This window comes from Lepus europaeus, chromosome 17 (genome assembly GCF_033115175.1).
Source record: "Lepus europaeus isolate LE1 chromosome 17, mLepTim1.pri, whole genome shotgun sequence".
In the NCBI taxonomy this organism is placed as follows: Eukaryota; Metazoa; Chordata; class Mammalia; order Lagomorpha; family Leporidae; genus Lepus; species Lepus europaeus.
The window spans coordinates 23,707,081-23,719,530 of NC_084843.1; positions in this window are offsets into that span (position 1 = coordinate 23,707,081).

Below are 12,450 nucleotides of genomic sequence, written 5' to 3' on the forward strand. Positions count from 1 at the left end.
AACAAAGTCAGCTATTATCTGTAAAGCCCTATGCAAAAGACCTGCAACATGGGCTGGCACAGAAAATGTTATGGCTGGGGTGCTGGCGGTGGCAGTTCTAATGGCCACTGCTGCTGCTACATGTGCCACCATACCGTAATTACCACGATTATTTGGTTTGCTTTGTCTCTACTTGACATACATTTAGAAGGATCTCTTTAAACTTTATTGTGAATGACTCCCATGTGGGTTTTTTTTTTATTTTTTATTTTTATTTTTTTGACAGGCAGAGTTAGAAAGGTCTTCCTTCCGTTGGTTCACACCCAAATGGCCACTATGGCCAGTGCGCTGCACCGATCTGAAGCCAGGAGCCAGGTGCTTCCTCCTGGTCTGCCATGCAGGTGCAGGGTCCAAGCACTTGGGCCACCCTCCACTGCCTTCCCAGGCCATAGCAGAGAGCTGGACTGGAAGAGGAGCAACCGGGACTAGAACCCCGGGGTGCCGGCGCCACGGGCGGAGGATTAGCCTAGTGAGCTGTGGCGCCGGCCAGACTCCCATGTGTTTTAGACTCCACTTAATAGCCAGTCTGAAAACTGAAGTTTAAACATGACATTTTTAGTTCTAGAAGTCCAATTAGGAAACTGGCCTGGATTTTGCAGTACAAGAGCAAAGAAGACGGCCAACCCAGAAAAGCCAACAAACGTTGACTGTAAGTCTGAGGCTATGGCAGTTGAATCTCCAATGGAGCATCAGTTATTCCAGAAGTACCATATTCTGGTTATCCCTATGTTGCTGAGGGAGAAGAGGAACACTTGGATAATCAGTTGGGCATAATAGCTCATGGCAGAGTGGAACAGCTGCTCAAATGGGAAAAACCCATGGGAAATGTAGCTGAGAGGCATAATTTAGTAGAACCAGAAATGGGAGTTTCTCAGTTGTTCATTGAGACGGGATCACTGTTTAAATAGGATAATGAGCTCCTATGTCTAGAATACTCTAATTTACTTTCCAGAATAGTCTTTCCCAATGTCAAATACCAGGAAAGTCAATCTGGTAACCTGTTATGCACTTCCTTGCCCCAGTCCCTTGAGTGAGATATGTTGTAGAACTCAATTTTTAGATCTGCAAATGGCTGTACGGCGCTTGTCATGCAGCTTATTTACTACCCTTGTTGAGCTCTGGCAGGGAGAAATGACTAAAATAAGCCTTATGCCATTCAGCTCAGACTTGGGTAACTTATAAATTGAGTTGACAAAGTAGATAGGGGATTATCAGTTGGAATATGTATACCTATGGAGACTATGGAAAGCAGAAAAATCTGAACAGGTTTTTACAATGATGCCCACATCTCTAGGGACTAGAAAACAAAAAATAGAATATATTTGATATTTGCAAAGTATACAATGTATTCCTTGGATTTTTTTTCTGCTGCATTACACATAAGTCCTCTCCTTTCTGTGACTTTTTTCAATTATAAAACTTGATGTTTTCCCAAGAATCTATGGTTTCTTAAGCAGCTATAATTGAACCTTAGAGTATACCATACTCTGCTTTAACTACTTGACAAAAACAATACCAAATATCCTTATCTCACAGGGTGGACATTACAGTTTGGCCTGTTAAGCATTTGCTTGTCAATTTTTTTTTAGTACTAATTTACCAAGAAAATAGAAGTGAAAACAGAGCCAGAATTTAAAAGTCAATATTCATCAGCAGACTACTTGAGTACTACTTGAGTGTACTGTGACAAATTTCCAATATTTAATGAAGATGCTTCTATGTAAATTAGTTTTGAGAAGGGCCAGTTTTATGTTCCCCTCTTTTCATTTTGGGGTGGTGGTGGTGGTGTGTATGTGTGTGTCGGTGTGTGTGTGTGTGAGATAGCTTCTTCTGGATCTCATCCTCAAATCTTTTTTTTTTTTTTATTTTTTTAAATTTTTTTTTTTTGACAGGCAGAGTGGATAGTGAGAGAGAGAGACAGAGAGAAAGGTCTTCCTTTTTGCCATTGGTTCACCCTCCAATGGCCGCTGCGGCCAGTGCATCTCGCTGATCTGAAGCCAGGAGCCAGGTGCTTCTCCTGGTCTCCCATGCGGGTGCAGGGCCCAAGCACTTGGGCCATCCTCCACTGCCTTCCCGGGCCATAGCAGAGAGCTGGCCTGGAAGAGGGGCAACCGGGATAGAATCCGGCGCCCCAACCGGGACTAGAACCTGGTGTGCCGGCGCCGCAAGGTGGAGGATTAGCCTGTTAAGCCACAGCGCCGGCCTCATCCTCAAATCTTGAACTGGCTTTAATCTCAGCAGAAAAGAGTTGAAGGTCCTAGGCCACTGTTCATTGTAATCTGAAAAGTGTAGTTGCTGGAGCTTTCCTAAACAGGAAGTGTTGAACAAGACATCGTGTATGTTTTTGATAGTTGAATCTAATTCCACTGCTGAATGCCTGACTTTCCAATAACAACAAACAAGTCACTAATTGGCACTATACCCATGATCCACAAGGAAGAGAATGATGTTGGATCTCTTCCATCCTGAAAATGTGTGACATGACTGTACCAGAAATGGCTGTCTTTTTAAAAACTGTTACCCTTTTCTACATGACATGCTTTAGTCAACAATCTATCAGTATAATTACAACACCTTCATTGCCACTGTGGTATGCAATGCTACATAGTTTCTAATCAAGGAAGTTGGAAATAGTGGAGAACAAATGCCTTCAGTACTATATAATCAGCAACACATTACAGGTAGATGATAGCATGCAATCCACAGTACTCTAGGTAAAGACTCACTTAAAATACTCCTTGAGGTTTCTGTTCTTCTGTGGACCTACAATATCCATTGTCAAGAGAGACCTCTTGTATGATGAGACGAAGTAATGATTGGGAATGAAGCCAGGATGCCCCTAATCAGATATTTCTTAGCAATCAAATGCAAGGGACCGTACTACACGTGTACTTGATTCTCCAAAGCCAGGTACTTCAGGGTTGCTGTTGTAATTTGGATTCATGAGTACGGAGGGACCTTAGTGAATCCCTTTAGACATTAGTGCTAGAGCATTCAGGGGCAACTTGCAATGGAAAACTGGCTATTCTATACATGCATGATCATCAAAGGCTCTTATCACTCTGGAGAACGTCAAGTTAATACTGGTGCTGAGAAAAATTCTGATGTGAAGTCTTATAACAAAGCTTGCCAGAAATACCAGTTGGGCCTTTGCAGGCCATTACAGAATTTATGGCATCCACCTGCTCAGTTGCTCACTTGCCATATAGGTACATATTCAACTTACACTGTCATCTGTTTGAACTAACTTCCCACTGATTCTTTTGCCCAACTAATTGGTATATTGTGGTATATCAGTGGTTAACAGCACTATGGACCACAATTAAAGAACTTCAAGATGGGACCACTTGTAAAGCCATAGGAAAATCCTTAGATTACTTATGGGGAATGTAATTGACCAAGATGCTGAGCTACTGTCCTCTGAAATGCAAAGGTGCATTTGTGCTGAGGCTATGTTGGGGTGAACTGTTTGCAACCAGTAACTGAGTGTAGCAATAACACTAAAATAGTCTGCTCTAGAAGCCAAATCTCTACCAATGCGGAGGCTGGGCTCAGGACTCGTTCATGGCCTTGCCGAACTGCCCATTGCCTGCACAGCAGCTTAGGATGCATCCACTCAACTTCATTTCCATGCCCTTTCACTAGTAGTCTGCAGGTGACCTCCATCATGCTTGTCTTCTGACACACCTTTACACCTCTCCTAGCTTCTACTACCTTGTCTTCCTTTAAAGATTTCCTGATAAATCCCTTATGTGTCTAATCTTTCAGTGCTTAAATGTGTATAAACCATCACATGTTTAAAACCATTTTGTTCTCTTCTGCCAAGACTTTTAAAAAGTAAGAAAAGACCAAATATGCAGCTCTTGTACTAAGAATTGAATGCCATTCCCAATAAGCTTCTGAGCTGAATTTATTGCTAAGAAAGTAGAAGTTACATGAGAACTTGATAAACTTGGGTAGGAGCAGTTTTTTAAGAAGTGGGCAAGTATGAGTGGCCAAAAGTCAAACTTAAGGGCCAGAACTTATCAGAAGGCATAGTGGGTAAAGCTGCAGCCTGCAGTGCTGCCATCTCCTAGGGCTATCGGTTTGAGTCCTGGCTGCCCCACTTTCAATCTGGCTCTATGCTATGGCCTGGGAAAGTGGTAGAAAATGGCCCAAGTGCTTGGGCCCCTGCATTTGCATGGGAGACCTGAAAGAAGTACCTGGCTCCTGGCTCTGGATTGGTGCAGCTCCGGCCGTTGCTGCCAATTGGAGTGAACCAGCAGATGGAAGACCTCTCTCTCTCTCTCTGCCTCTCCTTCTCTGTTTGTTTAACTCTGATTTTCATATAAATAAATCTTAAAAGGTCAAATTGACAGATGATGCCCAGGATCTGAATTCTTTTCCTTTGATTTTAGTCGGTGGTCAGTGGAGTCCTGGGTCTTGCGTGGCGATTGCCTGTGATTTAAAAAAAAAAAAAAAAAAAAACAAACCTGATGTCTGTACTTTGCAGTAACATCAAGAGGGTGTATAGGTACTAGTTCTTCACCAAATTTGGTTTTGTTCTTGCTGCTTAACTCATGTTCCTGGCTCTCTAGTACTTGAGATTGTAGGAGTTACAATAGTTCCTCTTCTGCTTCAAGCTTGCCATGATGCTTAGCAATAAGAACTCTGACCATAGAAGTGGAGAATTTTATAGGAAACCAATAGAATCAATAGGATAGTAAAATGCAGTTTAGAGGAAGACTGTTGACAAATCTCTGGGTAGTATTAAACAACAAGAATGGTGAGCACCGCAACTGCAGTAGCAGTCAATACTCTTGCTACCTCTGAGGAAATCACCAACAGTCTCCAGAACTAAAGATTTTATTACATGGTGACAGCTAGGAGGTTGGCCTTTAGTGGAAGAGCAGGTCTGGGCAACCTTATCCCAGCAAATAGAGAACAGGGACAACAACAAAGAGCTACTATCTCTTTTATTATTTTGACAAGCAGAGTTAGACAATGAGAGAGACAGAAAGGTCTTCCTTTTCCATTGGTTCACTCCCCAAATGGCTGCTACGCCCAGCGTGCTGCGCCAATCCGAAGCCAGAAGCTAGGTGCCTCCTCCTGGTCTCCCAGGCGGGTGCAGGGCCCAAGGACTTGGGCCATCCTCCACTGCCTTCCTGGGCCACAGCAGAGAGCTGGCCTGGAAGAGGAACAACCGGGACAGAATCCGGCACCCCAGCCAGGACTAGAACCTGGGGTGCCGGCACCACAGCTCTCCTAGTGCACCAATTTGGCTGCTCCCAGCTGGAAGCAGGAAGGCAACTGAGCCTGTCACCCAGGAAAGTCTGCATCCCAGGGCAGACCCCAATGGTGGACAGTGGTGCAGAACATCTACACAGGAGCAGGGCACATCCAGGCCATTGCATGAGGAAGAGTAACAAATGTTGCTGCCTGTTAATCTAGCTTGATTTAAATGGCAAAGATTTCTCCATAGCATGTGTAGAAGCAAATCCTCTGGCATTACTGATGTGATCAGCTGAATATGACAAGGGAATTTTTTCTTCTTTTTAAGAAATCCTACATTGGGTCTGGTGTTGTGGTACAAAGGGTAAAGCTACCAATTTTGACTCAAGAATGCCTTATTGGAGTGCTTCAAATCTAGCTTCTAACTAATGTGCCTGGGAAGGCAGCAGATGATGGCTCAAATCCCCGGGCCATTGCTACCCATGTGGAAGATCCAGATGAAATTCCTGGCTCCTGTCTTTAGCCTAGTCCAGCCCTGGTTGTTGGCCTTGTTTGGGGAAGGAGCTATTGGATCGAAGATAGCTCACTCCAAGTCTACTTTTCAAAGAAATCTTAAATACATGGTTTGTGTTCTCAGAGAGGACATAGGAAATTTTCACTGGATATGGAATTCTAGTGGACTGTTTTTATAAAATATTAAAGATAGCATTCCTCTGTCTTTTTGGTCTACATTTCTTAAGAGAAGTCAGCTGGTATTCATATTGATGTTTGCATGTATAAAGATACCTTTTTCCATGCCTAGTTGCTTTTAATATATCCTCTATATTTGGGTTGTAGTCATTTAAGTGTATAAGTGGAGATTTTTCTCTATTGAAAAGACTTATTTACTTGAAAGTCAGAGTTACACAGAGAAAGAGAGGCAGAGAGAGGTCTTCCATCTGCTGGTTCACTCCCCAGTTGTCTTCAATGGCTGAAGCTGTGCCAGTCTGAAACCAAGAGCTTCCTCTGGGTCTCCCATGTGGGTGCAGGGCCCCAAGGACTTGGGGCATCTTCTGCTACTTTCCCAGGCCATAGCAGAGAGCTGGATTGGAAATGGAACAGCTGCAACTTGAACTGGCACTCATGCCAGTTCCATAGATGGTGGCTTGACCTGCTACACCACAGTGCTGGCCCCCAAGATTTCTTATATCCTAGTAGACTTAACTAGATTTTCATGAGTTTCCCTTCTCTCTGGATTGACAGTCTTTTATCACATACTTTCAGTGTCACTTGTTTTCCCCCAAAATTAAAGAATTAGAAATAGTTCATGGAATAAAAACTTAGCCAAGGGGCTAAAGATGCTAGTTAAAAGTCCACATCCACATTGGAATACCTAGGCTTGATTCCCAGCTTTAGTTACTCACTCCGACTTCCTGCCAGTGGAAAACTAGGAGGTGGCAGCCATGAAGGCTCAAGTATTTGAATTCTTATGGAAGCAGATCATCTTTAGTTCCCAGGATTAGATACAGCCCACTCCAGTTACAGTCATTTAAGGAGTAAACCAGAAGATGAGTGTATTCTTTCTCTTACACTCCATCTCAAATAACTATGTTTTTAAAGATATGATTTTCCATGAGCTTTCTCTATGAAAAACTACAGATTTTAAAATTTTTTCCAAAATAAGTTATCTTGTAACTTCATTTTTTTCCAACTTCATGAAATTCATATTTTTATTACAGTATGAAGTATTTTTGTAAAGCCACATATCCTAACCAAGTTAACTTTTCATCCTAGAAGTGAAATATGCATATAAAATTGTTAGAATATTTTTCCAAGAATTGTAGTTCTTCAAATACTGACTTAAAATGGAAATTTAGTTTGAGAATAACTTTTTCCATCAGGCTCAAAAACCTTATATTTAAAACGTAAACTTTGTCATTGATTAGTCTAATGGACTATACTCAATTGCCTATGCTATTAATTTGGTAGCATTTCTTTTAAAAAAAAATCAGAAGGCAGAGTAACACAGAAGGTCTTCCATTCATTGGTTCACTACCACAGAGGTCACAATGGTCCAGATTGGGCTAAGTGGAAGCCAGGAGCCAGGAATTAAACCGTGACTCCCCATAGGTGGCAGGGACCCAAGTTACTTGGGCTATCTTCTGCTCTTCTGAGTCTTAAAGCAGGATGCTAGGTTGGAAACTGAAGAGCCAGAACTTGAAATGGCTTTCTAGTTGGATGTGGTACATTAGCCTGCTGTAGCACTAATGCTGAGTGTGTATATTATGTATTCTTTCATCTGAGGCTGATATTTTTATTAAAAACATACCATTACTATATAAACTGCTTCAAAATATTCCCTAATAAGTTATTTTTTAAAGATTTATTTATTTGAAAAGTTAGAGTTACAGACCGTGAGAGGGAGAGACAGGTCTTCCTTCTGTTGGTTCATTCCCCCAAATGGCTGCAACAGTCGGAGCTGTGCCGATCCGAAGCCAGGAGCCAGGAACTTCTTCCAGGTCTCCCACGTGCATGCAGGGGCCCAAGCACTTGGGCCATCTTCTACTGCTTTCCCAGGCCATAGCAGAGAGCTAGATTGGATGAGGAGCAGCCGGGACTAGAACCGGCACCCATGTGGGATGCCAACGCTGCAGGAGAAGGATTAACCTACTGCGTTACAGTGCAGACCCCCCTAATAAGTTATATATCACATTATGTTATATAATACAGCTTCACTAGTGATAATATTAGAATATATTAAATTCTTAAAGGTATCAGCTTCTCATGCTAAATAATCAATTGTTAGAAAACTATGGTATTTAATTTTCAATTTTGATATTTGAGTCTGGCTATAATTTTGCAAGTACTAGAAGTAAAAGTAGATGTTTCTAAGATTAAAAGAAAATAGAAATGTGTCTGTTTTCATTAGGATGTATTGTTCCAGAGTTCTGAAAAAAGAGAATTTAAAATTGCTAAAGTCATTGGAAACAACTAATACATGGCAACTTCCTTCTACCTCACATGGAACACAAAGAGATAAAATAGCGCTTCCATTCCCTGTTCACTCCCCAAATGCATGCAACAGCCTGGGCTGGGAGAGAGCTGAAGTGTGTCGGGGACACTATTCAGGAACCCCAATACCACCTGCTCCCTCTCTGGGGCCTGCATAAGCAGAAAGCTAGAGTCAGGAGCCAGAGCCAGGAAGAGAAACCAAGTACTGTGATGCAGGATGCAGGCATCTTAACCACTAGGCAAAACCCCCATCCTGGAATAGTAAGACATTATCTTAACTAAACTAGACAATGTTGAGTTACCATTATCTCAGTGCTACATTACATATGTGATGTGATTTCTTAATACTTTCTTTGACTATGTGCATGAACTATCATGATTTCAGATTAGTCTTCACATGAAAAATAGCCTTTGTTTCTATGCTTTGTATGGTGTCTTGGGACTTGGGGACTAACTTGACTAGGTACTGGTTTCAGTCATAACTAGGAAGCTCTTTCTATAATCTAGAACAGAACCAGAGAAATACAGCTAATAAGTGTGGGATACTGATTCACACATAAAATTGAACTATAAACCTGTCAATTCTATGTTCTGAGAAAGATCTAGAACCCCTGCCAGTAGGAATTACCTTGATAAAACTAATTTTGGTGCTGTAGTATTCTAAATGTAAATAATACAATGCATATATCTTACAAGCAATCAACTAGACTGAGAAATATAACTTGGTAAACCTCTCACATTGTTCAAAGAAACACTTGTAAAAGCATGTCTTAGAAATACTGTCTTATAAGAAAAAATGTAAACTTGAGTATCTATAATATGAGCATAGAAAAATTGGTATTGTCTTTTAAATAAGCTGAGGTTATGAGTAGCAACATGAGAAATGTGAAACTTAAAGCATAATACAGAAAGACATGTGGTTTAACGCCATCAATATAAACTATAAAAATACAAAAGCTAGGAAAAATATGTAAACCATAAAGACATTCATAAAGTCAGATTTTGGGATATAGTATCTTGAATTTTAATGTATTTCAAGTCAGATAAAACATTTTTCTTAGGAAATAGTAATTGGATTTTGAAAAAATGTTAAAACCATTTAACTGAAGTATTGGTATCACTGGATTTTACTTAGGATTCTTGCACTAACATGTATAGCATGATTAGATTATTGATTTTTGTATTTTAAGCTAATGCTCACTAACTTCAAGTACACAGAAAGTATTATGTACAGTATCTATGCTATAAACTAGATCTCCAGAAGTATTCATGCTATATAACTGAAACTTTGTATCCAGTGATCAATTTCCTTGTCTCCTATGCCAGGTCCTCACAAACCACCATTCAACTCTCTGCTCCTCTGAGTTCAATTTTTATTTCCAATTCCACATGTAAGGGAGATCATGTACTTGACTTTTTCTGTTTAGCTTATTCCATTTAGCAGATTAAATTTTACTGAAAAATTTGTTTTCCATTCTTTAGCTGTATCTCAGGTTAAAATATAAATCTAAAAATTTCTATAAACATTATTTCCATTTCTACATCTTCTAGTTGTGCATATTTTTCTTAAGATTTACATGAAAATGAGAATTACAGGGGGAGAGACTGATCTTCCACCACTGGTTCACTACCAAATTGGCCATAATGACACAGACTGTGCCAGGCTGGAGCCAGGAGTTTGATACAATTCTACCATGTGGATGGCAGGGACCCAAACTCTTGGGCGGTCTTGTGCTTTTCCCAGGCCACTAGCAGGGAGGTGGATGGAAAAAGAAGTAGTTGGGACACAGGCCCATGTGAGAGGCCAGCATTGCAGGCAGCAGCTTTCATTACTGTGCTGAGCCACAGGCCCCTGAACGGTTTAAAATACTGTATATACTTTTTATAAAACTATTTAATAAATTTTCCAAAGTTCAACTCTTGGATTATAGTGGCTTTTCTCCCCATTACCTCTCTGCCACCTGCAACCATCCCATCTCCCACTCCCTCACCTATCCAATTCACATCAAGATTCGTTTTCAATTATCTTTATATATAGAAGATCAATTTAGTATATACTAAGCAAAGATTTCAACGGACTGCACCCACCCACACACACACACAAAGTATAAAGTACTGTTTGAATACTAGTTATACCGCTAATTCACATAGTACAACACATTACGGACGGAGGTCCTACATGGGGAGCAGGTGCGCAGTGACTTCTGTTGTTAACAATTGACACTTTTGTTTATGAAGTCAGTAATCGCCCGAGGCTCTTGCCATGAGTTGCCAAGGCTATGGAAGCCTCTTGAGTTCACCAACTCCAATCTTATTTAGACAAGGTCATAGTCAAAGTGGAAGTTCTCTCCTCCCTTCAGAGAAAGGTACCTCCTTCTTTGATGGCCCATTCTTTCCGCTGGAATCTCACTGGTAGAGATCTTTCATTTAGGTCCTTTCTTTTTTCTTTTTTCTTTTTTTTGCCAGAGTATCTTGCTTTCCATGCCTGAGAAACTCTCATGGGCTTTTTAGCCAGATCCAAATGCCTTGAGGGCTGATTCTGAGGCCAGACTGCTGTTTAGGACATCTGCCATTCTTTGAGTCTGCTGTGTATTTCACTTCCCATGTTGGATCATTCTCTCCTTTTTAATTCTATCAGTTAGTATTAGCAGCCACTAGTCTTATGTGATCCTATTGACACTTAATCCTATTTTTATGAGCAATTATGAACTGAAACTGATCAATTTGACTAGTAAGATGGCATTGGTACATGCCACCTTGATGGGTAGCATTGGAATCCCCTGGCATGTTTGCATATGCTCTAGGGATTCCTGAGTTGCTAATTTCCAGTTCATTCCATTGTGGTCTAAGATGCATGGTATGATTTCAATTCTTTTGAATTTGCTGAGACTTGCTTTATGGCCTAGTATGTGGTCAATCCTAGAGTAGGTCCATGTACTGCTGAGAAGAATGTGTATTCTTCAAGTGTAGGATGAAAAGTTCTATAGATATCTGTTAGATCCATTTGGTCTATAGCGTTGATTAAATCTGCTGTTTCCTTGATCTTCTGTCTGGTTGATCTATTTCTGAGAATGGAGTATTGAAGTCCCCCAGTACCATTGTATTGGAGCCTAAGTCTCCCTTTAAGTTCCTTAACATATCTTTTAAATAACCTGGTGCCTGGTAATTGGGTGCATAACATTTATAATAGTTACATCTTCCTGTTGAATTGATCCCTTAATCATTATATAGTGCCCCTCTTTGTCTCTCTTAACAGTTTTGTGTTAAAATTTATTTTGTTTGATATTAAGATGGCTACACCAGCTGTTTTTTTTTTTTTATTTCTGTTGGCAAGGAATATCTTTTTCCAACCTTTCACTTTCAGTCTGCATGCACCTTTATTGGAAAGATGTGTTTCCTGTAAGCAGCAAATAGATGGGCTTTGTTTTTGAATCCATTCAGCCAGTCTGTATCTTTTAACTGGAGAGTTGAGGCCATTTAATTCAATGTGACTATTAATAAGTAGTGACCTTGCCCTGCCATTTTCCCAAAGATATTTCTAATATATGCTTTGAACTTCCTGTGATCTTTTACTGAGAGATTTTCTTCCTTTACCTTTTGTATTGATGGTTGTGTTTCTGTGTTTCTGTGTGTAACACATCTTTAAGCATCTTTTTATAGGTCTGGATGAGTGGTGACAAATTCTTTCAGCTTCTGTTTGCTATGAAAGGTCTTTATTTCACCTTCATTCACAAATGAGAGCTTTGCAGGATATAATATTCTGGGCTGGTAGGTTTTTTCTTAGTATTTGGGCTATATCTGGCCTTTCCCTCCTAGCCTATAGGGTTTCTGATAAGAAATCTGCTGTGACTCTAATTGGAGATCCTCTGAGTGTAGTCTGACGTTTCTCTCTTGCACATTTTAGGATCTTTTCTTTGTTTCACTGTGGTGAGTTTGGTTGCAATGTGTTGTGGCAATGATCTCTCCTGGTCATGTTTATTGGGAGTTCTGCATGCTTCCTGTACTAGGATGTCTCTTTATTTCTCCAAACCTGGGAAGTTTTCTGATAGTATCTCACTAAAAAGGCCTTCTAATTCTTTTTCTCTCTCCATACCTTCAGGAACTCCTAGAACCTGAATGTTGGGTTTTTAAATAGTATCCTGTAGATTCCCAACAATATTTTTTAGATTTCTAATTTCCTCTTGTCTTTGGTTTGACTGTATACTTTCC